Source organism: Pteronotus mesoamericanus, unplaced genomic scaffold (genome assembly GCF_021234165.1).
Source record: "Pteronotus mesoamericanus isolate MK-2021 breed Mesoamerican mustached bat unplaced genomic scaffold, CSHL_Meso_final contig_29, whole genome shotgun sequence".
NCBI classification, from domain to species: domain Eukaryota; kingdom Metazoa; phylum Chordata; class Mammalia; order Chiroptera; family Mormoopidae; genus Pteronotus; species Pteronotus mesoamericanus.
This window is the reverse complement of record NW_026555123.1, coordinates 51,608-78,773: the sequence shown is the minus strand read 5'-3', so window position 1 is coordinate 78,773 and position 27,166 is coordinate 51,608.

Genomic DNA, 27,166 nt, shown 5'->3' with positions numbered 1-27,166 from the left:
CTCCTGAAGTTCAAGTGTCACATTGCCCCCTTCTGGACCTTTGCAGTGTTCACGGGAATGAGCTTATTAAAAATCCATAGCCTCCATGCACATGCTGAAATATTACAGCCCAGTCCTTTCCCTTCACCAACCGTTTAGAAAGCCAGGTCTGAGGTTTTCTGATAGTAGAAGAATTAGAAGTATTAAAAGTATTAGAAGAGGACCCCGTAAAGGAGGAAGGGCAAAGGGTATCCAAGGAGTAGGTATTGACATGGGGGAGGAGATGGATCCAGGAGAGCTTTACAGTTTTGTCGTCATCAAATTCCCCCAATATAATAAGCTGTTGTTTAGCAAGTGCCTTTTATGCGCCAGGAGCCAATTTTTTAAATCCTTCCAACAACTTCCAGCCAGGATACCTGCGTCCTAAACGGCTCCAGCTTATTCCCACAATGTGGCCCTTGTCCCTCTGACAGTGGCCCCCGTCCTGTGAAGATGGCTTTCCTTCTAGGAGCGTTCTCAGACTACCCCGGACCGCACCGCTGCACCTCGGGTCTGTGTCTCCCGATCCGACTCTTCGTATCGTTTCTATCGGATTTGTGTGAGTCGAGCCTCCTCATGGTAGAAAATCTGGATGACACTCCTGTTCACGATCAATTTATTCTCACTCGCCATCACTGCCATCGCTCATTCATTTGGCAAACATTTAATAAATGCCTATCACGTGCCATCAACTCCCTCTTTGCTTGACGAGTTTATTGAGGGCCCCACCAATGCCCCCAACACTCACTGTGCAGGCAGGACTTAAAGGAGGCGGTCGGCTCCTGGGGTGAGAACAGCAGGTGCCCTGGCAGCTGGGTGGAAAGGGCAAGGGGCTGAGGAGCACAAACTGGCAGCTACAGAACAGTCCCGGGGATGGAAAGGACAGCCTGGGGAATAGAGTCAGTGATACTGTGATAACTATGTACGGTGCCAGGTGGGTACTAGAAATATCGGGGCGAACTCTTTGTAAAGTATATGATTGTCTAACCACTACGCTGTACACCTGAAACTGATTCAAAATAATATTGAATGTTAAAAAAAAATAGTAAGTATCCATCTCTGTTCAATGTTTGAAGTATGTTCTATGTTTTGACTAAGAAAATTGACTAAGAGGGGACCTGCAGCTGCAGTAACACAAATCTTGACTGTGTAAGTGAGTTGTGCGCTCGGGGTGAGTCGTGTGGACAATGCACGTGGGTTACAGAACACTGTGACCGGGGCGAGGCGTGGGGAGAGGCGCTTGCATGCAGTGATGGAAATAAACATTCAACCTTTCCACTCTAGCTTTCGAAACATTTTGTTCTTAAGCCTCAAGAAGAGTCTTTCATGACACTGCTCTTTGGGAACAGTCTTTGATGCGTGTTTCTAATGGCTCCTCCATTTCCGTCAGTCACATCACCTGCGGGGCTTTTGATTTCTGAGCCCATTGATCTGCCACGGCGTTGATATTTCAGGCAGAAATTCACTCATATTAACCGAAATTGAAAGAAAAGAAACTGTTTTCCTTCCTGCAGAACTATCCATCCAGGGCCTTCCTCGGCCCCCGTAACCACTGGGGTGGGCTGCCTTTTCAAAGCTAGAACACAGCTCCTCATCACGGTAATCATTTAACAAAATGAAACAAACATCAAAAGAAGGTTGTTGCTTCTTAAAGGCTCAAGCTCTAAAATAAATAAATGCATACATATACACATATCTATACCGAAAAGATGCTTAGACAGGCAGGTAGGATGAAAAAATGGGAAGCCTAAAACTTCATTGACATTTACTGGGTAATCTCAATGAACAATTCTGGTCTTTTAAACTAATTATTATTATATTAATAATAACAGTGCATACTATAGGGTAGGCACTGTTCTCGGTGCTTTATGTGTATTAACTATTTAATCCTTCCAAGAATTCTGGGAGGCAGGTCCTAACAACTCAGATTTACAGAAAGGGCAGCTTGAATGAGCCCAGGGAGGTCAGGCACCTCCCCTGCCGGGAGCCAAGCCCAGGCAGGGAGGCTCCAGCCTTGAGCTGCTTAACAAACACAGAGGGCTGTGTAATTATTTCCAGGATATTTTTTCAAGAATGAAGTGATTTTTTTTATGTCTAGGATATGATATTTGGCGTAAGGAAGGTTGAACACTTTGTTCTATGCATCTCTAGCCTAGTACAAAGCAGGCTTTCCATAAACGTTGCAGGTGAGTAAGTGCGGAAGTAAATGTGGACTAGCCCAGGTTGTCTCTCAGGTGCCTCAGTGTATCACCAATAGTTTTCATCTTCCTCTTCTCACCGCCCACCCTCCACCCCACTAATTTGGTTAATGCTAAATCTCTCCTGTCTTCTCCCTGCTCAGTCCTAACCAACAGGCTTGTACTTCTCATCCCTCAGGGATTGGACGTCCTGCTTGGATCCCACCGAGAGAGCGGGCAGTCCAGTGGGGATGCGGGGCATGAGGTGAGAGCCCCAGAGAAGCACCGGCCCCGAGCCACAGACCCGGAGAAGAGGCAGAGGGTGTGTCCATTTGGGGGGCACAGGGACTTCCAAGACAGAGACTCTCTGGCTTCATCCTCCAAGATCTGCACCAGCCATAGGATGCTTCAGTCATTCACTCAACATTTGCTGAGCATCTGCTATATACCATCACTGTACATCTCCCTCAACATCACCGCAGCTCATACAATCTAATTGTCTTAATCTCTTCTTTATTCATCGCCACATCTTATTAGGACTATCCACCTGGGAGTTCACTTATTATCTGTGTGGAGCTCATTATCAATTTATTTGCATCCTAAGTAAGTGCCTACTGTGTGACAAACACTGTGCTAGGCGCTGGGGACGTGATGTTGAGCCGAGCAAGGAGCATTCTGCACTCACAGGGCTTATAATAACCCAAGTCTATCTATACTTGATGTCCTTTCCTATCTCATCTTCTTTAAAAGACATAAAATTATATAAAGTCGTAGTTACAACAACATGTTATATTTTTAATGTATAGAGATGTAATGCTTACAACAAGAGCACAAGTAAGGGGAGAAGACAATGGATCTGTAAGAGAGTAAACTTTCTAGATCTCATTGGAATTCAGTTAGAAATCTAACTAGGTTCCGGTAAGTTAAAATGTATATTTTAAACCTTAGAGCAACCACTCAGAATATAAGTAGAGATATAGAGTTAAAAAGTAATGAAAGGGCTGGCCACATGCAGAAGAATGCAGTTAGACCCCCACCATAAACAGAGGTTAACGCAAAATGCATCAAAGACCCAAATGGAAGAACTAAAACTATAAACCCTTGGAAGAAAACACAGGCATAAATCTTCATGACATTGGGTTAGGCAATAATTTCTTAGATGTGACACCAAAAGTACAGGCAACCAAAAAAAAAAATCAAGAAACTGGATATCACCAATTTAAAAACATTTATACTCCAGAGAACACCATCAAGAAAGTGAAAAGCTACAGACTGGGAAAATATTTTTGTAAATCGTGTATCTGATAAGGGACTTGTATCTAGAATCTATAAATAAAGCAACTCATAATAAAAAGACAACCCAATTTAAAATGGGCAAAGTACCTGAATAGACATTTCTCCAAAGAAAGTATACAAATGACAAATAAACATGTGAAAAGATGCTCAACATCGCTAGCCATCATGGAATGCAAAACCACAATGACATACCAGTAGGACGGGTAGAGTAGAAAAGGTAGGTAACAGCAAGGGTTAGCCAGCACGCAGACAAACTGGAATCCTCCTACACTGATGGTGGGAATGTAAAATGGTGCAGCACCTTGAGAAACAATCTGTCAGTTTTTAAATAGTTGAATACAGTCATCAAATAACCCAACAATTTCACTCCTAGGTAAATACCTAAGAGCAATGAAAATACATATCAACTCAAAAACTTATGTACAGATGCTCATAGCAGCATAATTCATAATAGCAGAGAGTAGAAACAACCCAAATGCCCATCAACTGATGAATGGATAAATAAAATGTGGTGATTCATTCAATTCATCAATAAGAAGAAATGAAGCACTGATACACCCTGCAACATGGACAAACTTTGAAAATATGCCAAGTCAAAGAAACTAGTCACAAAGGGCTGCCTGTCGTATGATTCCATTTCCATGAATTGTTCAAAAGAGGCAAATCTATATAAACAGAAAATAGATTACTGGGGTTAGGAGTGATGCATTTGGGAATGCTGACTCAGCAGAAAAGTATTTCTCTTTAGTGAAGTGAGTATATTCTAAAATCGACTGTGGTGAAGGATGTATAACTCTGTGAATACATTAAAAGCATTGGGTTGTACTCTCTAAGTGTATGAACTGTTTGGTATTTGAATCGTCTCTCAATAAAGCTGTTAAAACTCATTTAAAATCATTAAAGGAATTAAAATGTTACACTAGAAAATGGTCACTTGATGCAAAGTACCCCGCTAACTGCCTCCAAATCTTTCTCCTGCCACCTAACCGTGATTTTGAGTTAAGTAGAACCTCATCCTAGACCAGGTGCGTTCCCGCTCTCCTAGGCACATCCCTAGAGGCCCACACCTTCCATCCAGCTCACATTCTTTCCAGCTATCTCCCCTTTCAGACCTTGATTGGGATCTCACCTACTGGCCTTTAACCAGGCTCTCTAAAACAACCAGAACAAAGAATGACACAATCGTGGAATGTTAGAAATAGAAGACACTTCAGCTCTTCTCTCCTCCCACCTCTTCACCTTACGCACTGGGAGACAAGGGCCCCGAGGGGTTGCACGACTGGTCCAGGGTCCCGTCGTACTTTGTCCTTGCTGAGCTCCCCTAGAAAGCCTTCGTTCATTAAGGGCCAACGTTTCTGCTCGGTCTTTGGTACCTTTATTGCAGCACTTAAAGGTATCAAATGCATTGATCTAAAGACACTATTCACCTTTAAACTCAAATCTTGCATCCTGGAGGGGAAAAAGCAGCCCTTTTATCTCCGTGTCTCAGCTGCTTCCTCTTTTCTTCTGTTGTTACAAACAATTCAAAATTCACAGGAGGCTGGCTTAGTACCAGCCAGGGGCAAATATGGGGCACACTCCCTGGTTTCCCTCCACTCACCTCCCAGAAAACCATTCCTCAGGTGTTCAGAAAAAGAGCAATTTAGCGCATATAATATAAAGCACCTCTATACTTTCCAACGCTCTCAGGGGAGAAAATGGTAACAAAGGGTATTTACTTTTCCTTATGGGTTTATACCTATAGGAGTACCAGGATCGAAGAATTGTTTTCTTTTTTAATCAATAAATAGTGGCAGAAAATTAAATCCTTCTAGACTGTACATGAAGGAAAATACGTCAAAACCCAACTGGCCTTCCATCCAAAGGCAGCCTGGTAAATAATGACACAAATCCCTTAAAGAACATGAGTCATGGAGTCACAGTCTTGCAGGCTCCCCCGCCTTGGGAAAACCAAAGAAATTGATCTTCTGCAGAAGAGAAAGGGCCTTCCCAAGTCCGGCTGTGCCTTTACTGCTCCAAGAACTGCTGGGCATCTGCACGGGTGACCTTTGTGACCGAAGAGAAAGGCAAAAGTCATTAGAGCTGCCGCATTCTCCCCCAGCGCGGAACCCGCCCGGGGCTGAGTGAAGGCGTGACTGCCTGACGTCGGAGAGGCAGGCTACGAGCTGTCCGCTGCCAGCCGAGAGGCTGCCGGCTCCAGTTCCGAGAATTACACACTGTTCCGTGGCGCTCGCTAATGGACCTGGTACTTCTGGCTGGAAAAATATTCCCCCAGGGAGACAGGTGAAAGCAGGTGACGAGCTGTCTTATCTTACAGGGCTGTTCATAGCACAGCTTGAGCTCCAGAGGCTGGAGATTATTGAAATGCATAAATCTGCAGAAAGATCACAGACCGAACACGCAAAGCTTCAGAAGTCTGCATCCAGAAGGTTCTGCTGTGATTCTCAGTCCACCTCCTCCTCCCCACTGCCCGGCACTCCTTCAGTTTGAGCTGATGAATTATTTCTGGTTGTAAACGTACAGGGCGTGTCGGGAGCTGCCCATGAGCTTCACGAAGCGGGCTCACTTCTGAGAGCTCCGTAACAGTCATCATCCATGTAAGTGGAGACCCATGCAATTATAAGGAAGGCCCCCGCCAAGTGCAGGCACGTTCTGGGTGCCTGCGTACGCAACTGTTGTCAGGGAGGGGGAATGAAATTGGGGTGGGGATGACGCATTCAGGGAGCTCCCTCACGTGTTACCCCGTGAGCTTCTGTGTGCGCCTTGGTAGTTGTTGTTTCTATTTTGACTACTTGTAAACATTTTGGGGGGCTTAAGGGCTAAAAACATACATTTTTCTCCACCAATATCTAGGCAATGTGGCTTGTCTCCGATGACCATGTATGTAAACGTGACTCGTCCCTGATACAATAAACCGGCCCTGAGATGGTCTAGTCCAGCTCTTAAAGCTGAGACTTCTCCCAAGCTTTGAATCCAGAGAGAGGATGACCTAGGGAGAAATGAAACCAGCCACCATATACGTCAAGCGGTTGAAAAGATGGCACAGCCGCCCTCGGACTAGAGACTATACTCCCAGGCAGAGGCGGTGCTCAAATCGGCGACGACATACAGGCCTCCGGGGGCCTGTGCCGTCCTCCGTGAGGCCTGGGAGCGCACAGAGAGAGCTGTGTTTGAGACGTGTCTGCTGTGCACCCTGAAGACGTTTCTGTGTGTTTATTTTGAAGCTGGGGCTTTGGGACTCCTGAGGGAACAGAGTCGGCACAAGGCCCAGGATCATGGGAAAATTCTCTTCCCAGCTGCGCCCTTAATGCCCATGAACATGCAGGAACAACCTCAACCCAAGGAACACATTTAGCTGCTGCCTGGAGCCTGTCCCCAAGCAGATGTGGGGGCTGCGGTGGGTTAATCGCCCGTGACATCGGGATACGGCCGTGCCTCTGCCGGGGGCATCTCCACCTTCTGTCTCTACGCCACCGCCCCAGCCTGAGTGAGGACCAGGAGGCTTTCCGCAGAGCAGCCACCCGCTAGGGAAAGACGAGGGCTGGGGGAAGAGAATGGGGCTCTGCCGAGCCCTCCCGGCCTGAGCCAGGGTGTGTCTGAGCCTCCGGGCAGCACAGTGCTGACGGTGCTGACGTCAGAAGCTAAATCTGGGAGGCATTAATTTGGGGCCCTCAGGTGAGGGCATTTAAAATGCCCGTTAAAGCCTGGACTCCCTGCGGAGGAGGCTGGAGGCCCATCGGGAACGGTGAGCGGCAGAGACCCAAAGGCAGTGACAGGATACCCTGTCAGCATCCCAGGCCTCTCCGGCCCCCGACCCCTTCCTGCTGGTCCTCCCTCTTCGACTCCACCCCGTCCTTTACCCATGATCATGCCTGTGTCTACTGGGCAGGGCCGGATCCCACAACAGGCAGAGGGGCACATCAAGACCACCACAGAGGAGGCAAGAAGAGTCTTAAATATTTTCAAACTTGCTTTTCTTTTCAAAGCACTTAAACAACCATTGTAAGGAAAATCAGAACTTAGGTTTTACTAGACTTATTTTTCAGTGAGCTTTGCTTACATTCTTAAAGCACGTGGGGGCTGATGAGGTGCAGGTGCAGGCTCAATCCCAGCCGGCACCTGGTTGGCTGAAACGGCCTTCTCACGGGCTGCCCTGCTTCCCGGCCTGCGCGGCTCAACTTCCTTCCCCAGAAGGCCGCCCTCAGGATCTTTCGAGACTGCAGCTATCACTGTCCTGCCTAAAATCCTTCCTTAAAGTGACTATAGGATTAAATGCAACCTCCAGGGCATAGTCTAGAAAGTTCTTTAATACCTGGTGCTTAATTTTATTTTTAGACTCATCTCCATTGCTCCTATTTACCCCCCCTCCAGATGGGGTTCAGAACATGCTACCCCAAACTATGGCACCTCGGTACTGAGTGCCTTAAGCAGGAGGGTAACTGGAACATCCTTCTCCCCTCGCTCGTCTCCCCTGAATCATGCCATAAAGCCCTCAGGTGAGAGGTGCCCTCTCTGGGCCTGGAGGGCAGAACGGAGCATCCTCATCTCCAAAGGCCCAAGGCCCAGGGACGCGGAGAAGAATCCTGCCACCCAGGCCCTGCCTGGTCCCCAAGCCTGTCACATGGATCTCTGCCTCTCTGGCCCAGTGTGTCCTCCACGGTGTCCACCAAGCCAGCGTCAGATGCTCGGGTCGGCTCCTTCGGGCATCGTTCCCTCTGAAGGCGCCCCTGTCCCGTGAAACGCGTATTAAATAAATGTGTGTGCTTTTCTCCTGTTACTCTGTCTTTGTTGGTTTGACTTGTAGACCCAGTTGCAGGGGCCCCAAGATGGGGAAGGAACACTTTCCCTCCCTAAAGGCCTATATTTGAGGCATATCAAAATACTTGAGATCCCATAAACATCTCACACTGCTCCATGCTCCTGTGCCTTTGCATGTGACATTCCCTCTCCGTGACCTGTTTTCCTGACCCCCTTGCCCGTGACTCCTCAATGTTCTAGCCCTCTGCGAGGCCTTCCTTGGCTTCCTTTAGCCCGTGGCGCTCTCAGGGTACTTGGCGCTGCCTCGGTTCTGGCTGTGTCTCTGCGGAATCGTCCTTTGCACGAGCGAGAGTCTCTGCCTACCCCTCCAGTCACTGAGGGCGCTCAGGCAGGGAAGCTGCTGGGTCATCCCTGTGTCGGAACAGTGCCTGGCACTCGACATCGCAGGCACTCAGTGTGGCCTATGGAATGAGCGCAGGATCTAATGAATTAAAAGAAGTTTGCCAGTGGGCGCATTCTTTTAAATTCTTGTTGTATAAGAGATGAACTGCATTCTTTTTATTTCAGTCATGTAATGTTCCGTGTTATGTTTCATGTAATGATTGAAATTCTACTTATTATTCAAATTTAGCTTAAATTCCCTTTCCTTCCCATCTCTTCTGCTCCTGATAGTCCAACCAAAATTCAGCTCTTCCTCTCATAGTTCCCCCATGAACGCTGGTTTTCCTTCCAGGTCTTCAAGTGACCTATCAGGCGTCTGGGTCATTTGTGTACATATTTGTATACATATTTGTCCTCCCTACTGGAATATGGGTTTCTATGAGGCAGGTCCTTGGTCTTATTAATGTCAGGATTCTGGGAAACCAAGGTCCAACAAGGAGTCTGTAATGCTGGCTCAATTGACCTGAATTGTACAGATGTTTTAATAGGTACTGCGGAGTCCACAAGATATAGAAATAGATAATACTGTTGTAAACATCCTTCTCTGGCTGGAGGGAAAAAAAAAAACCCAACCCACTAAGACTGACTGTTCTATGATAAAGAAGAAAAGGCAAACATTTAACAAAACAAGAACACCAAAAACTCTCTCAAGTGTTCCATCCTGAAACAAGGGCAGGTTTATTGAGATTGCCCCTAACCAGAGCACCTCTGGCTAGAAAATTTCTGCAACATCATGGGTTTGATGAAATGGCCCACTGCTTTTGTACAACATTCTAAGGTGCCCAGTGAAGCACGCCTCAAACGTGGGAAGACATTCCTAAGAAGGTTATTTGAATCCTAAGGGTTGGAATGTTTACAGATCAGCATTTGCTCCAGCCCACAGGCAGTAAAAACAACCCGATTGTGGCTTCCCCTTGGAAGGTGCCCAAGGTTAAAACGAGCTCAGTAAGACTCAAAAAGACTCCATTTCCCTCTTATTTTATTTTTAAGGTGTGAGATGTTAGTAGCCTCCAGCAGAATTTGCTTTAAAGCATGAAAAATAATTCCCATTCTCTTTTCAAGACCTCCTTTTTAAAAAAGATTTTATATTATTTTAGAGCGGGGAAGGGAGGGAGAAAGAGGGGGAGAAACATCAGTGTGTGGCTGCCTCTCATGCACCCCCTACTGGGGACCTGGCCCGCAATCCAGGCCTGTGCCCTAGACCGGGAAGGGCACGGCTGATGCTTAGGTTCGCAGGCTAGCGCTCCATCCACTGAGCCACACCAGCCAGGGCTCAAGACCTTCTTTGCACTTCTCAGTTCCTCCCAGACGGTTCCACAAATGCACACACCCATGCACTTACTTGCCTTTGCCCTTCTCCCTGCTCCTTGCCTTCCCACTGTTTACTCTTCCCTCCGGGGAGCCAAAATCAACACTAATTAGCAGTGAATTAAATCCCACCTCTAGGACACTAGGGAGTCGGTGTTTACCCAGGGTTCCAAGGTACCCTTGGTCCCATTCCCCTCAAAGGCTCACAGTTAATCATCCAGCCCTGAAGGAAACTTCTGAGATCTGAATCAACTATGCAATTTATTCCTGAAGTTTACCTTCCCTGTCATAAAATATCCTTTCATGCCTGGGTAGCTTTAGCGCCCAGCCTGGCCTCACTGGAACACACTTACTCCTTGTCTTACTCAGCCTTCAAGACCCCACTTTAATATTCCCTTGACATTTTCTTCTCTCTCGTCACTCAGAAAAAGCTGACTCAGAAGGGCAGCAAAGAATTAGGAAAGGTCACCAGGAGCAAAGATGTGTCATTAGAGACCAAGGCTAAGATCACCCTATAGATCCCAATTCCTGTGTATGAATGTGAGGTTGGACAGTGAAGAAGGAGGATAGGAAAACATTGATTCGTTTGAAATATGATATTGGAGAAGCTCTCTGGATACGCTGGACCACCAGAAAGACAAACACGCTGCACATGCAGGCCCTACATGGCCTCGTCCCGGTTTTCCTCTGCAATCTTATTTCTTAACACGTCCCCAAGCCAAACCAACTGCAGGCTGCCAACGAGTGACTGTCTCAGGGTTTCCCCGATGACGATGAGTGGAGCTCATTCCCGGAGGAGTAGGAGAGGAAGGGGTCGGGCTGCAGGGTTGCTGTGTCTCCCAGGTGTATTGGGAAACAGATTCAAGGAGGTGAGGAGACTTGCTAGTCAGTGACGAAGACAAGACGAGAACCAAGTGTCCTCACTGTATCCCGTTCCGCTCTGCCAGCCCACCGAGCGGCCCGGCAGAATGAATGAGTCCCTAAAACAAATGGTTGGGATTTAAAAACCAGGCTAAGGAAAAATAAATAAGCAGCTAAGTAAATATTTTTATTTTATATCAACCCAAAGGAAAACTTAGAAAATGTAAATATTTTCTCTTGATCAAAGAGGAATTTATTACTAAAATAGCTCAAAGTCACACTCAATACATATTCCACAAGAGAATAATTTAGAAAATCATGGTTCTCCTTACATGCAAAGTTTTGGTGGTAAGTTGTTTGTGATGGCAAACAAAAAGTATATATTTGGCTTAATAAATATCGATGGCTTTTTATTTTGCGCCATGAGTGCTCAAAATGCTCTTAGGCTAAATCATATCTTAGCGTGGTACCCCATATTCCAAAGCATTCATCAAACAAAGGCAGCCTTAAAACTTGTGTGTTGTCTGTCTTTCAAAGAAAACTCCCTGGCACACTAACTGTGCACTTTCAGCTTTCAAATTGTGCCTAGTCCGTTGATCTTTCGTACCTGGAGTTGCACCCCGCCCCCTCCTGTGCTCCATCTCCATCCAGACCAGCTCCCCGCCTTGTTTGTCAGCGCGCACACTTTTCTCCCTCCTGTGAGCGTAGCACGTCTGCAGCCTCTACCACGCAAGCACGCACTGCTCGGAATCTTGGCTTGTTGCATTCTATTTTCCTTATGAATAACTATTTGCTGAGAGTCTACAATAATACATAGCAACTGCTCAATAAGCAGGGTGAACATAGAGAGTCTGTCATGCAAACCAAGACACATTTGAAAAGGAAGGGGTTGCTGTTAATGACAACACTGGGACAACCGGTGAAGTCCAGAGCTGTCCCTGACAAAGGGCCGTACGGTCACCCCATCAGTAAGTGATGGTTGGCGGACATTGTAGGCTGGCTCACTCAACGTGTTTACTGCCTCTCTCCTTCCTTCCTTGCCGTCTCCTGTCTTCGAGGCTGGAAAGCCCCCAACTTCTCCTCCTCCCCCACAGCTAGGGCTGTAGAGCTGGCCAGGAGATGCTGCGCTGGACAATGAGACTGAGGGACTCTAATTTCTAATTAGCCTGGGCTTCCTGATAAAATGGGATATTGACAACCAGCATGGCTCCTCTCCTTTGTTCCTGTGAGGAACTTGCCTGAAGGTGGCGTAGCCACCAAAAGACCAGGTAGTGACAACCGTCGGAGCAAAAGAAGGATGACAGAGCAGAAAAACAGGAACACACTAGGTCTTTGACAGCAGTTTTTAAAACAAAATTGTCGATGGGCTGGTATGAATTGTGTTCCCCCCAAATTCATATGTTGAAGCCGTCACCCCTAATGCAATGGTATTTGGAGATGGGGTTGTGTAGGGGGGGTAATTAGGTTTCGATTAGCTTAGGTCATGAAGGTGGGGCCTTCCTGATGGAACTAGTCCCCTTATAAAAAGAGACCAGAGAGCTAGCATGCCCTCTCTCTCTCTCTGTGTCCCTGCCAGGTGAGGACCCAGCAGAAGGGCGGACCATTTACAAGTCAGATAGAGCTCTCGACAGAACCATCTGGCATTCTGATCTCAGACCTCCGGACCCCAGAACTGTGAGAAAATTAATTTCTGTGGTTTAAGCCTCTCAGTCTATGTTATTTTGTTATGGCAGACTGAACTGCCCACTACGCCTCTCTAGACTTCTTCTGCACGAAAATACTCTTCTTTTAGCTCAGTAGAAATATTCTCTTATTACTTGCAGCCAAAAGCATTCTTAACTTAGAGTAGCTATCGGTAGTCTTTTCTAACGACTTTATACATATTTTCTACACTTGATCTTAGCCAAAAGGCCGAGGAGCGATTGAACTCATTTTCTTTAATCCTTGCAACGGCCCTGAAAGGTGCCTGCAATTACCCTTATTTTTCAGATGAAGAAATGAGCCTTTGCAAGGACTTGGGAACCTGTCCGAAGTTGCACAGGCAAGGTGCGTCGGTCTGACGACCAGTCCAGGTCCCTCTGACCTCAGAGCCTGTGCTTCCCATGCGCAGGCTGCCCCTTCGCCTGGCCCCGCGAGCCAAACCTCGCGCCATCCCCACTGACCCATGTTGCTTGAAAGGCGGAGCACGGAAAACACATCATCCTTCCTCCTTCCCTGCCCTCCCCGCGCCCTGGGCAATGGGAGGGGGCCGCCCTCTCACTCCAGGGCGGAGCAGTCCTCCAATACCAAGGCGAAATGTCCAGTTCAGCTGACATTATTTTTTCAGTACCTACCTGCCTTATTGCTTTTCTTTAAAGATTTTACTCATTTATTTTTAGAGAGAGAGGACGGGAGGGAGAAAGAGAGGGCGAGAAACATCGATGTGTCATGGGCTGCCTCTCTCACGCCCCCGTCCGGAATCGACGCCCCAGCCACTGGCCGCACCAGCCGGGGCTGCCCTCCTGCTTTCTGCCGTGGGTCCCGGGTGCGCCCCAGGAGCCCTGTGGCTCTGAGCGAACCACTAGCGAGGAGGCAAAGCGGAAACAGAAACACATCATTTAGACGCAGCCACGCACAGGAGGGCGGGCGCCCAGGGAACACCTGGGCGATCCGGCCAGTTCAAGGGAGGCTTCCTGAGGGGGCAGGGCCTGTAGGAATTTGCCTGTGTGGCCAAGGAAGTGCTAAGACAAGGAAATGGGGATCAGGGAAACAGAGGGTGAGATGGGTTTTTTAAAAGGTGCCGTTGAATTGGAGGCAAAATAAAGGGAAGGGCAGTCCCTAGCTCACTGCCTTCTATGGGCACTCAAGCTGGTGACTACGTCCCAGGAGTATTTGTCTAAATAAGGCCAGAAAAGTTGAAAAGGCTTCTAAAAACCTTCCTGATTAAATATGATCAGAGTGTATTTTGTTAGCCAAGAATGGAACTAATATTCTGTATTTGAATCTTTGTCTCTGATGTGATGGGCACCTTCCACCAAATAATCTGGCATTGAACAAAAAGGTTTAATTCACCAATTTGCAACTCTCACTGAATATTCTAGCAATGAGACAAACAGGTTTAAGCCAACAGTTTACTTACTCAGCATTGCAGCATAGTAGCCTCTAAAAATGTTGCATCCTGTTTTCTATAAATATTAACAAACACAATCGTTACAGAGCTTGGGTAAATTTTTTATGCTTTCTCTGACAGACAGTCGTCACCAAACCACACAGAATTGTTGTCACACGGTTGCGATGTGCTAAGCGGAGAGAGCGACTCTTCAGGAAGCCCGAGGGTTGGCAAGATGGAAATACCCGCCTTCACTTGAATCGCCTTCTAAATCTCTCCATTCAAAGCGGGCCCCCAGCCCACACCCTCACAACAGCATCTCTGCCTCCCCGGTGAACCGAATGCTCCAGCACGTGCGGCCTGGCAGAACACAAGCCCGGAGCGCAGATTTGCTGGGTGTTAGCAGGCTGTGCACCGAAGAGGCACAGTTTACCCTGGGGCTGCTCAAGGCTTCGTTCCAAAGCGCTGAAAACATTGCTGAGTGGCTATTTGTGGCTGCATACGTCCTGAGTGAGTGGAGCAGGCTGGTGACTGTCATGTATTGTGGAAGAGCCAAATCGGGCCAGATCTCCCAGGAGGAGACTGGGGAAATTCAAGGAGGCCAAAAAAGGGCAGCAACCAAGTTATTCAAAGCTCAAAGTCTTGGGTTGATGAAATCAACAACAATCACTATGTAACAAGGAAAAGTAACCAATAAAAGGAATCATTTTCCAAGTGTGTCTACATCATTAATTTACCAGAGGTGCCGAACACAACTTCCTTCCCCGCCATGTTGATGAACGTAATCCATAGAAAGTTAATTCACACTTCACACTTAGTGAAATTCATAAAACAATGGGAGAATTAAGGTTCCAGGGAGAAAAAAATGTATTTCATGCCAAGAATCAAGACTCAGGATGGCATTGAACTTTCAGCAACACTGGAAGCTACAGACAATGAACCAATGACATCAGAAATTTGCAGGAACCAATTTCCAGGTTAGACTCCTCTACCAGCCAAACCATCCATGAAATGTGAGAGTAAAATAAAGACATTTTCAGATGTGCAAGGTCTCAAAACTTTACTTCCCATAACCTTTTCTTAAGAAGTTACCAATGCGGATGCTCCATAAAATGAAGGCATGAACCAAGAAAGAGGAAAACCAGAGAAGAGGGAGAACAGGGAGCCAGCACAGAGGGGCAGTGGAGGGAAATCTCGGAGAGCCCGGGCGTCCCAGGGCTAGAACAGAACTGGGCCAGCCCGGCGCGGGGGGCGGGGGGCGGGGGGGGGGGGGCAGAAGTGCCACTTTGAGGGGCTGGAGTGGGGCGGGGAAGGAACTGACCGCTGTCGGAAAACACCAAGGAGAGGTGTTTTACAGAGCCATTGGCATATTTGGAAAGAAGGAGCAATAGGTCCCTACCAATCGAAATGAAAATAATAGTTATTTTCTCCAAACACGCTGTACACAAAAAGAAACACAATTGCAGTTCACAGCCTGAGTCTGCAGTGACCCGCGACGGCAGTGCCGATGCAGACTCAGGGCTGCGGTCATTAGAGCCGTGCTAGCACACGCGAGAGCTGCTGCGGGACAGAGCCCCCGCGAGGCGTGTGCCCGCCTCAGGCCCTCGGCCTCCTCGCCGATACCCTCCGCCAGGGCGCTAGCCGCTGCTCTGCCTCCGTGTCCCCCGTATAAAATCCGAACCGCCGAAACAGCGGCTGCTTATCTTCCGGACTCACAACAATTCCTCCCTCCCAGGGCTCACTCTGGACCACCTGTTTCTGACACTAGCTGAGTTCTGGCTGCTCTGGCTAAGGCCTAAGAAGCATTTAGCCCCAAGCGAGATGCCCCTAGGCTTTCCCATCCTGGCATCTTCAGTGTTACGTTATGCGCTGATGGATTTCCTCCCACAGACCAAACTGAAAAAAATAAAGAAAGGAGCCCTGGCTGGTGTGGCTCAGTGGATTGAGTGCTGGCCTGTGACCCAAAGGGTTGCCGGTTCGGTTCCCAGTCAGGGCCCAGGCCTGGGTTACAGGCCAGGCCCCCAGCTGGGGGGTGCAAGAGGCAAACACACATTGATATTTCTCTCCCTCTCTTTCTCCCTCCTTTCCTTTCTGTCTAAAAATAAGTAAATAAATAAAATATTTTAAAAAATAAATAAAGGGAGGGAAGTTGGAGGGAATGAGTAAGAGAGCTATGTCCTTTCCTGTATAAGGGACAGTGCAAAGATTCTGCCTAAAACTGAATCAAGGACCAGCCATTTATTTGGAAACAGAGAGGTAAGTAACTCAACAGCTAAGAACACAGAGTGACTGTGTCCACGGAGGGAACTGTTGTTTTTGTTAGAAACTTTTAATATGCTCTAATTCATAAAATTAGATGAGTGCCTTATTTTGATAACTATTTCAGCAACTTTTTTAAAGTAAAAACTTTTATGAAGTAAAAACTTTCCATTTAAGGCAAAAAAATGCAATTACATGATCAAATGTGTCTATGAATTATCCCCCAAAATGGTCCCCACACGTAGAGGCATAGAAAGCTTTCTTGGTGACTTACAGATTGGAAAGAAGAAGGTCTAGTGAGTGGCTGGCTTTGCAAAGCTGGGGACGCTGCCCCAGCCCACACCCCTGCCTCGGGAGGCAGAGAGCGGCGTGAGTGTGGCCTGCTGCTCCGGCCTCCCAGCTGCGCTCTGCTTCGGAGGACTTGGCTGAACCGCGGTGTTGGGGGTTTCTGGAAAAGCATCAAGTGCTCTGTTCTTCATGGAAGACGAAGAGTAGAGTTCTTTTTAGCTTCCTGTTCTCTAACTTGTTTCCTTCCTTCCTTCCTTTCCTCCTCTCTTTCTCGCTTTCCTTTCTTTTTTCTGTGCAACTCTCTTTGCACTGGGCTTTCTCTCTTTTATTCCCTTTCCCTTAATCTGTGAGTTTTCTCCTCACTTCAGATACTTTTTCCCTTTGGCTTTATTGTTCTCTTTAGTCATAAATTCTTCCTGCTGTTCCCACCCACTCTTCTCATCTCTGTGCTCTCTACGTCTCAGCTGATATGCATGTGTTTTTGCCTCTTAATTTTTCAAGTGGTTAGCTGAAATGACTTGAGTCTTTTGAATGAAACCCACCATCTGTAAAATTGGTTAATATTCTTTGGGATGCTTAAAATAATGGCTGGGCTATCTTTGAAGTTCTTGGGAGAAAATAATTTAAGAGCTGTGATCTGCTTAATTCAAATAATAAACTATTGTCTTTGCAAGTAATTTGAATATTTCCTTCTCTTGAAATTTATAACTTCAATTATAGAAAAACTTTTCTAGAATGACAATAAGAAATGAGAACAATAGAATGAGAGCAATTTTATGAAGCTTGTCCTTTCAACAACTGAAAGAAAATCAGCTAATAAATTAAGGCTCCTTACTCCCTAGAGAAATACTATAATGAGATTCAAAGAATAAAGTTGGATTTCACAGTATTTTAATTTTTAAATTTCTCAAAATGAACTACATATTTGACAGAAAATATTAACCTACTAAGACAAAATCTTTTCTTCTTTTAAACTTTAAGTCTAGAGGCATTCAAATTTTCCAATCCTATGTTATCAATGCATAAAATTGAATTATAGGATTCACTGCTCAGGAATCATGGATGTGTAAAGAGCTATGGTTCTTAAAAGGCACCAAGGTTTGCTAAAGTATTTGAATGGTACCAATGTTCTCCATAATTTCATCCATTTTAACTGAGGATCCAAGGTTAAATCAGGGCATCGACCTACATTTAACCTTGGATACTCAAGGTCTCTATGGCCCACTCGCGGACTTCAGATTTCACACAAACGTGCCTTTACTTTAAATGTAGGTTGGTTCTTAGAAAAAAGCACATACCTCCAGCTGAATATCCAATCCCCATTTCTTCCTAACACAGAGGGAGGCCTCTCTGAAGGTATTTCCAGGCTTACCACTGAACAGTGGTCAAGCCAAAAATAAACCCATCCGGGCTTTACTGGGCAGATTCAACAGCACACAAAACACCAGCGCATGGAGAGTTGGGCTTCACTTTTTCCCCCGGTAGCCTCTTTCTGAGGCCCCCACCCACACGCCCCCACCTCCTCATTAGGAAGCTAATTAGGACCCCGAGCCGCAGTGCTGCGTGGGGAGAGAGCTGTGCCCGCCAAGACTCCTTTAGCATCGAGCGCTCCCCGCCTTCCTCCCGGGTTGGAGCCGGGAGGTTAGAGCGGGAGCGGCGGAGAGAGCTCCCCCGCGGGCAGGGCGGGCTGCCTGGCCGGCGGTGTTTACTTTCGGTTGTCTGCGAGGGAAGATCTGTTTTACAAATTGCAAACTCTGAAAAAAAATAAAATTAAATAAAACAACCAGCACACGCTTTGGGCTTTTAGAACTTTGAGGAAAGGAAACCAGTATCTTCGGAGCTCAATCGTTATTACCATGGTAACTGAAGGGGACCCGAGGAGAGCTCCTCTGGAGCAGCTCCTGGTTCCAGCCAGGCGGCGTCTCAACAGCGCAGGGCGACTTCTCCAGTTACCATGGCAACCAAAAATTAGAAGTGCTTTTGCAACACTAACAGAAACCATCTTTTGAAGCGCTTCTGTGAACCCCATTGAATGCTGATGTTGCAAGCCCGAGTGATACATTAAAAAACAACAGAACACCCCACCATCTTGCCCTAAACAGATGCTCGTTTCAGATTCTCCTTTGAAATCTTGGTTTGACTTGGAAGAGATTTTTCGGTCTTGTTTTGTTTGTTTTCCTTTTGGATTCCCGCGGCCTCAGGAGCAAACGCGATTTGTTTAACTTCCAAACTTGTCTGAGCGGCCCAGGGAAGAGCTTAGAACGCGGTTTATGCGCTCTGGCTTGGACTCGAGAGGAGGCACAGGGCCGGGGAGGGGGGTCTAACAGAGTCCTCTTGTCCGCTGAACTCGGGAGGACGAGGTGGGGGTGCGGAGCTGGAGGCGGAGGGAGCAGGGAACGAGGAGGGAGGTGGAAGGGGGGCCGGGGAGGGGGGGGCGACGGGACAGGGAAGAAAAAGTGCAGATGGCTGGATCTTCGCTGACCTGCGAGGGCTCAGAGCACCGACCTCTGCTGTCTTGACCTCTCCTTCCTCCCAAATGTTGTGCAACGCACACTAGAGACCCTGTTGCTATCCTTCGCCCTTTCCTGGCCGTTATCGCCGAGGCTTGGAGCTCCTACTATTCCTGGAGGGATACGCGAGAAGAGGAGAGGCTTGTTCCTTACTTGCAGGGTCGTTTCAAAGAAGCACCTTCCTTTAGGGGGCGTCGTGGTGTGGGGAGTGGCGCAGGTTTCCTCCCGTGGCCTCAGCCCCTCGCTGTCAGTCCCGTTCGCTGCCCGCCCGGCTCACCCTGGTCCCCAGCCCTAGTGACAAACGGTGCAGATCTGGGCCGGCGCACGGGGCGTGCTAGGGCGAGGCGCGGGGCAGCCCTCCTCGGCTCACGTGCGGCGCACACACAGACACGGGCTTCGCGCGGCCGGGGACGGGGGACATACGCGCCCCTACCCGCGGGCGCCACACCAGCTCGGGCCACGCGCGCGAGCACATGGCCGCCCCCCGCCCTGGTGCCCTCTCCTCCGACGGGCCTGGGAGGGGGCGCCCCCGGGAGCGCCTCTCCTTCTCCCGACCCCAGCTCAGCCCCTCCTTCCTCCAGGAGTGTCTCCCGGTGCCCTGGAGCCGCGGGGAGGACAGGCGACCCTCCCCAGCCCCCAGTACTGCAGCCCGGCCGAGGGAAGCGCGGGCGGGGTAGGGGCGCTGGCGGCTAGCCCCGCGGCCATCCCTTACCTTCCCGGCGAGCCCGGCTTCGGCTCGGCTGCGTGGCTGATGCTGGAGCGGCAGCGGGCGGCACAGGGGTGTCGCGGCGCCAGGAGCACCGGAGGCTCCCCAAGCTGTCAGGGGCCGCCGACCGGAGCGACAGCCGCAAACCCCGCCCGCTGGCCCCTGCCAGGACTCCGCCGCGGGGACCCAGGCGCCCCGCAGCGTTTCCCGAAGGACCAATCGGGAGCGGGGGGCTGGCCCGGGGGAGGGGGCTTGCGGCCGGTCGGGCCCGGAGGCGCGGGCACCGAGCTGGGAGGCCGGTTTCTATGGCAGCAGGAGGGCGGGGCGGTGGGGAGGGGGGCTCCCGGCTCGGGGCACCCAGCGCAGACACCCGAGGGGGGCGGGGGTTGGCCCTGGCACAGAGAGGACCCTCCTAGAGCACAGACGGTAAGCGGCGACGCAGCCGAAAGGGGGCGGACACAACTCCCAGTAACTCGCGCGTCGTACGGAGCTGCTCCAGGCTCTGGATCAAAGATTTCCGCGTCCTCGGGAGGCCGCCACCCAGTGACTCCCCGACAGAACAGGGCCTTTTAGCCCTCACTGTGACCGCGCCTTCGGGCGACTCTGGCAGGGCCCAGGCGCCGCAGGAAGAAGTGCTCTTGGCGCCCTCTGCGCGGACTCCTCGCAGGCATTGGGCCTTTCCTTTGGTATCCCTTAGGCGGTGGCTCCCGGACCTCCTGTTTGCTCCCCAGCTACGACCCTCGGCTAAGGAATGGTAAGTGTCAAATACTCTTCTAGGTTACATGCAAGGAAGCCGAGGCATCAGCTTGAGAGTGGAGCCCGGAATGCAAATCATGGAATACTAAAAGCGTAGAGGCTATTTATTGAAACTCAAGTCCTTCCTTTTACAGAGGAGGAAATGGAGGTCAGAGAAGTCAGTTAACTTCGCAAGAGTCACACAGCTGGCTAACGGCAGAGCGAAGGCTGGCCACCCTAAGTCCCCGCTCAGCGAGCCGCCTTTCCACCCCCTCCTGCTCCCGGATCCTGTGCTCAGGATCGCCGGGGCAGCGCGCACACAGGCAAAAAATGCCGAGGAGAGAGATAACAGAAGTTCAAAATCCTTTTCTGGTCGAAATCAGGAAGCCCAAGGATTCCTTTTTTTCTTTTTCCCATGTTTGCCAGGCACTGTTCATAAGTACTTTCACAAAGATGATGAAATCCTCAAAATATGCTAACAAGTTAGTTACCCTTATGTCCATCCCCGTGTTGACAGAGGAGGAAATGGAGGCCCAGAATCGCTGTTTGACTTGCTCACAGCCACACAGAGGGGCTGGGATTCCAGTCCAGTCCGTCTGACTCCAGAGTCTGTTTTCTTCTTTACCACCCTCTGCTGCCTGGTTGCAGGACCGTCTGAGGGCCCAGGAACAGGAAGGGCAAGAAACAAAACCTTGGACAGCTCCATGGACTGGCCCTCGGGCATGGCGGGAAACCAAGAGAAACTGCAATGCCGTCTCCCTGGTCCCTGAGCGAAGAGTGGTCCCTGAGCTCTGCGAGAAAGGTCTGTGTTTAAAGGCTGGCCCTCTTCCCAAAAGACAAGAGGATTTTTATAAAAAGAGTCATCTTTAAAATAATACATGCCATCAGTCTGTTTTCTCTGCTTAAAAAAATTTTTTTTTATTTATTTGTTTGTTTATTTTTAGAGAGAAGGGGAGGGAGAAAGAGGGGGAGAGAAACATCAGTGTGTGGTTGCCTCTTGTGAGCCCCCTCCAGGGGACCTGGCCTGCAGCCCAGACCTGTGCCCTGACCGGGAACCAAACCAGCGGCCCCTTGGTTCTCAGGCCAGCACTCAATCCACTGAGCCACATCAGCCACATCAGGGCTGTTTGCTCTTTGAAAGCCATCACAGACAGGATGAAACTTTGCATTTTAAACAATGTGATATAACAGTCGCTGAATTCTATAACATGACAATACACAGGACAGGATGTCACAAGGAAAACGGCCTAGAAACTGAGAGCCTCTAACACAAAACCTGACATAGGCCCTCCCGCCATATACATTCAGGGGGCTCCAAAGCTTCTAGAGGAGATCCCAGAAAAGGAAAGTTAGGACTCGGCAGCAAAGACAACTTCTAAACTCCACGGGCTGGATGCCACTCCGGGCGCCCCCGGCACCCCCACTGCTCTCGGAGCCACGCTGCTCGGACCTGCTACTTTTCTCATCAGAACCTTTCCTGCCTGTCTTCCCTTCCCTTGGGAAGCAGTTCGCAATCAGCTCTTCCCTTAAGTGAATCCATGCACTGACATTTACTTCTTAGCACACACTAGCTAAATTTTCTCCTTAAAGTATATCTGAGTTACCCAGACGAAGCAAAAGCATCCCACTGGGGCAGCCAAACTATAAAACAGAAGAGGCTGCAAAAAAATACGCATGCCGCTGGCTAGTCATCGGTGCCTCCTGGAGGCGCCCTGCGGCCACTTTCTCCAAGTGTGGCTCCAGGACTAACAGTATTACCTGCAACTTGTTGGCAATGCCATTTCTCCGGCCTAACCCAGGCCAGCTGAGTCGGCGACTGGGGGTGTGGGGTCCGGCAGCATGCGTTGAAACAATCCTGATGCACTCAGGTTGAGGAACCACTGCCTATGTGATGTCGTCTCAGGGCGAAGGGAGATCCAGTTTGCTGCCCATGTCTTGCCAGCACACAGCTCCCGTTTCCTGCAGCCCAGACCCCACTAAGGGCTGATGTGGATTCCAAAAAGAAAGCAGGGGTTTTAGACCATGCTCTGAGCAGTCTGTGCTGTCGACTGCGGCAGAGAGCTCGTACAGCGGTCACTGCATTTCAGGGTGAAGAGTGCAGCCTGCAGAGTTAAGCCCCTGGTTTCAAATGCGGGCTCCACCCTCATGAGCTGTTTTTTACCTCCTCCTCCTCCTCATTGGTTCCTCCATTTACCAATGGAGGCCCACGAGGCCACTGAGCATTTACCAATGGAGGCCCACGAGGCCACTGAGGTGCTTAACTGTGGAGTGCTTAACACATAATAAGTGATTCATCAATGATGCTGTTATGTTACACTGAAATTTTTCTTTCCTAGCCTGTATTTTGGTACATTGCTTCTTTTCAATAAGGGTGTGTCATCTTAGGTTGCAAGAGAGGTGAGGAGAAAAGCAAGTATTGAATTCACAGGCTGCCTTCCTATTTGCCGTGTCAACAGAATCTAGGAAGAAACATTTATAGAACAGGGAGTAATTTTAAGAGATCCTGTAAATTCAGAACACATTCATGATAGAGAAGGCCAGCTTCACATTTACCTTCTAAAGCAATACACTTCCAGGCTGCCGCCTATAAAGGATCCCGTTCGATGGTGGTGGTGAAGGTCTGACAGTTCTGATTGCTGCTGCTTCTCATTTCACTCCTTTAGGACAATCTTGGTCGGCGCCGTAGCGCGGCTCATTCCGCCTGAAAAGCATCGGCCTCGGTTTCCCTCTCCTGATGTCACTAACGAAGGCAAAGCTACTGCGTTCTCTCCGGCAGGATCAGCCGGGTAGGGTCAGGCAGTCTCCTGCAATTCTGCACGAGTTACAAAAACTATCCCATGTGAACACCTTAATGACTGTCAGACCATTTGTTTAGAACAGTCAATGCTGTTGAAGATGTGCGTTAAAATCCTCTTGATTTTCGGTCAGAGACTTCTGTCTACATTTAGGCCTCGGTCAACACTGTTGGCTGACTGAGCACTACAGGAAGGGGACAGTCAGTCTAGAGGATCGTCACCGACCCTTCTGATCCTGAAATCTTTACTCCCAAATTCAGCGGAGGGGGAGCGTTTACATCACTGTCAAAGTATTCCCACTTCAATAGTATAGGAAAGTGGTAGACTTTTTAAACTAGCGAGACTACAGTAAGGGCCTTCTGGCTTTATACAAATTGAAAAGATTCCTAGGTTTTAAATGCATAAACATTAGGGTTCAGTTTAGTTCTTCTTTGACTGTCAGACGGTAGCTGTGGTACAATAAGACACATTTGGTCTTGGTCCCTGGTTCCCGGCCCTGAGCTCCTAAAACCATCGGAATTTCCTGAGTGGTAAGCTGCTCTATCCCTTCATTCCTATCAAGCCCTTTGCCCAAACCCCAGCTTCTGCTAACAAGGTGACTCCTGGCCCCGGTTGCTAGAGGAACCAACCACATTAGAAGGTTCGAACTATCAGCTCCACCCCGAGATCTCCAGGGAAGGAGAAAGGGGACGGTAGTTTGATACTCAGTGGGCGATGATTTAATCAGTCCTGTCTAGGTAATGAAACTCCGGTGAACATGGGCAAGGGAGCTTCCAGGTTGAACACATCCGTGCGCTGGGAAGCGGAAGCCTCAGGAGAGGAAGCTCCGCCCCGTCTCCCTGCCCCGCGACTGCCCCTTGCTGCAGGCACCGCTTCCATCCGGCTGTTCCTGGGTTGCATCCCTTCTAAGGTAACTATCATTATCCACATGTTTTCCTGAGCTCTTGAGTCGTTCTAGTGAAGTGTTGAACCTGAGGAGGCAAGAAGCCCTGACTTGTCCTTGGCCAGCAGCTGCCCTGTCTATAAGTGTGGGCAGCCTTGTCTTGTGAGTGCGACTTCTGGGAGTCCAGGCTAACTCAGCAGGGCCTGAGCCGCTGGAAGGCCACCGGGGTCAGAGAGCAGCACCGCCGCTGGAAAGGGCAAGTCTCTCTCCAGCGCGCTGGGGCTCCTGTGTCAGCCGAGGCCGCCCCGCCCGCCCCGCCCCCAGGCAGCCGGCACACTGCAGGCCCAGCCAAAACCCCCAGGAGGAGTAAAAACGCGGGAGGACCCAAATCTCCAGTTCAGTACTCAAGTTTTTAATAGCTGTGTTATGTGTAATATGCTTTGCAAATTGCAAGTCAATTAGGTTTATCACCTGTGGGTAGTTTTCCTCTCCTCTGCAATCAAGTTTCCTGGCACTTGGAGAAAACCAACTTAGCCTCTGTCGCCTTTTGGGAAAAGTAAAGGGAACTATACCTGCCCCCAGACCGCCTTGAAAGGCCTTGCCAAATCCAAAAACTCACGTGGTAATTTTAACACTTTGCTTGGCCTTTATCCCTGATCCGCACCTTGCGGTCAAAGCTCTTTAATTGTCTAAAAATAAACCTTGTGTCATACCTTGGCTTCAGGGCACAGCACGAGCTATTTTCAGCATTCAAAATTTACTAGTAATTTGTATGCTTGAGACCACTGTCAGGAATTTTTTAACTACAATTATCTCAGGAATATGGACATCGTAAGACAAACTGAAAATTTAATGTGATATAATTCAATTCTTTCACCAGTATTTGACTTCAAAGAAAAGTGTGTGTATACATAAAGCACACACAAGTATATATGCTTTGTGTAGGTACCCAACCGCTAAACACACTTAAAAATGCTGTAACTTCTGGTCAGGGCGGCGGCATAGGCCGACACAGCTCACTTCTTCACACAACCACATCAAAATTACAACAAAAATATGGAACCATCATTCAGAACCATCAGAAATTGAGTTGAATGGAAATGTGACAACTATGGAATTAAAGAAACCACATCCATCCAGACTGGTAGGGGGGCTGCTGATGAGGAACGGGCTAGTTCCTCACCCACCCACGTGCGGTGGATAAAAATTCAGGAGGGCTCTCTCGGGAATGAGTCCCAGCCCCAGCCCCACACTAGTCCCCCCAGCCCAGAGTTCTAGTGCCACCAAGATTAGTCCCCGTAACTTCTGGCTGCAAAAACCAGTGGGGATTGAGTTGGTGGAAGAAACTTCCAGAGCCCAAAGCAGTTCTTCTTAAAGAACCCACATATGGACTCATCTACTCAAGACTCTCTCAGGTCTGGCACCGGGGTAGCAGCCTGACAGGCACCAGTGGCACCCAAGGAGGACCTGAAACACCTGGCATCACGGTAAGCAGAGGCCCTTTTCCCGTTTCTAAAACCCTCCCCCCGAAAGAGCTGGCAAGCTGCTGCCATGTCTGAGACTGCATCAACCTGGCTACCACTGTTTGACCTGCCTTGGAGATCCTGACTCTGGCCCACCCAACATCAGGGCCCACCCAAGCTGCTTTTCCATGTGAGTGGCTGGTCTTGGCTCACGCTTCACAACTTCCTAAATCCTCTCAAACAAGCAGCAGCTGGCCTCTGGGAGCCCCGGGCCCAGCACTAGCAGCAGCCCGCCTAGATTCACAGCTTGGCTTCGCCTGGGAATCTCCAAGTCCAGCACAAGTAGCAGCCATCTCAGATGGCTTTATAGCTCAGGCAGGGTGGCTCCGGGCAAATCACAGGTTGGGGCTGACCTTGGCCTGCACCACCCAGGAACCCCCAAGGGCCAGTGAACCCAGTGGACAACTATAGACTATGTCAGAGCACCACCACCGTCCCTGTGTAGCTGATCCTCCACAGATGACAGATGGTAGTGGTCAGTGGTCCCAGGCACTCCATGCAGCTGACCAGCTGGGTAAATCCCTCCCAGTGATCTGCCGGCAGCAACCAAGGCTAAACTACAAGAGGAGGGTGCGCTCAGCCCACACAAAGAGTGTGCCTTGAGTCCCCAGCTTGAGTGATAGGGAGACTGTGCTACTGGACCCTCCCTACAGGGCACCTATATTAGGCCAAACTACCAAAAAGCATGGAGTCAATGCAGCTCTACCTACACAGAAACACACACAGGGAGGCTGCCAAAATGAGGAGACAAAGAAACATGGCCCAACTCAAAGAACAGATCAAAACTCCAGAAGAACAAATTGGAGATAAGCCATCTATCAGATGCAGAGTTCAAAACATTGGTTATAAGGATGCTCAAGGAACTTAGTGAGGACCTCAGCAGCATAAAAAAAGATCCAGTCAGAAATGAAGGATGCACTAAAAGAAACAGAACAATTTACAGGGAAACAACAGTTGAGTGAATGAAGTCAAGAATTAAATCAATGATATGAAACTTGAGGAAGCAAAAAACCAATCAGAACAAGAAAAAAAGAATCCCCCAAAAAGAGGTTAGTATACGCAGCCGCCGGGACAACTTAAAGAGGTCTAACATTTGCACAGGTGTGGCCAGAAGAGGAAGGGCAAGAAACTGAAAACTTATTTGAAAAAATAATGAAAACTTCCCTAATTTGGTGAAGGAAGTAAGACATAGAAGTCCAGGAAGCACAGAGAGTCCTAAACAAGAAGGATGCAAAACGCCCCACTTCAAGGCACATCATAATTAAAATGCCTAAGGTTAAAGATAAAGGGAGAATCTTAAAAGCAGCAAGAGAAAAGAAGTTAAGTTACCTACAGGATGTTCCCATAAGACTGTCATCTGACTTATCCAAAGAAACCTTGCAGGCTAGAAGGGACTGGCAAGAAATATTCAAGGTCATGAAAAGCAGGGACCTACAGCCAAGATTGCTCTACCCAGCAAAGCTATAATTTAGGATCAAGGGCAGATAAAAAGCCTCCCAGACAAGAAAAAAACTAAAGGA